Source organism: Wasmannia auropunctata, unplaced genomic scaffold (assembly GCF_000956235.1).
Source record: "Wasmannia auropunctata unplaced genomic scaffold, wasmannia.A_1.0 LD308805.1, whole genome shotgun sequence".
Classification (NCBI taxonomy): domain Eukaryota; kingdom Metazoa; phylum Arthropoda; class Insecta; order Hymenoptera; family Formicidae; genus Wasmannia; species Wasmannia auropunctata.
In genome coordinates this window covers 1-693 of record NW_012054085.1, presented here as the reverse complement: position 1 = coordinate 693, position 693 = coordinate 1, and the positions used below count along the sequence as shown (strand labels likewise).

The following is a 693-nucleotide window of genomic DNA, read 5'->3' as shown; positions in this document are numbered from 1 at the left end:
AAGTAATAGTAAAGTAATTAATCAAATATACTTTTTGATGGACGTTTTTCAGTCGCGCCAACAAATGGCTGCTTGAAACGCCGCCGATCGGAAGAGAGTGGAGATGACGATGGGTATTATTGCGTTTGCAATGCGACATATTGCGACGAAGCTCCGGATGTGAATAGAACATCGAATTCCACGGAATACGTCTTAATAACATCCAGCAAAAGTGGTTTGTTCTTCTACGTATCAAACGGTGTATATGAAAATGTTAAGGAGACCGACGGTAAGTAACTATAGTTATTTCCTTAAAACATCAAAGTTATTGAAACACTTTTCGAGTAGATTCAACGCAGTTTGGTATCAGCCAAGCATTATTAAACATGATTATTGACATACTTCGAATGTTTCATATTGGAAAATCTGTAAATTCAGCTCCTTCACTGGGAAAGATCACTATAAATCGAGCGGACGTATACCAAGAAATTTTCGGATTCGGTGGAGCTGTAACTGATTCAGCAGCTTTAAATATTAATAATCTAACGTACGAGACGTCCGAGCACTTGTTAAGGTATAATGAATTATAAATTGTTTGATTTCAAAAGAGCTTTGCTGATTCAGTCAGCACGATTGACGTATTTAAAAAATTCGCAGCGACTTCCGTCGGAAGTTAATTTCACGTTCAATTTCCAAATTCTAGAAGCTACTTCG

At 37.2% G+C, this 693-nt stretch overlaps 1 long non-coding RNA gene across 1 annotated transcript; it reads left to right on the top strand.

The window, feature by feature from the left end:
- Nucleotides 1–55: 55 nt before the first annotated feature.
- LOC105461115 lies at nucleotides 56–693 on the top strand. The gene is made up of 3 exons (XR_975902.1): nucleotides 56–268; nucleotides 418–553; nucleotides 683–693. It is a non-coding gene; the product is annotated as an uncharacterized LOC105461115 (long non-coding RNA).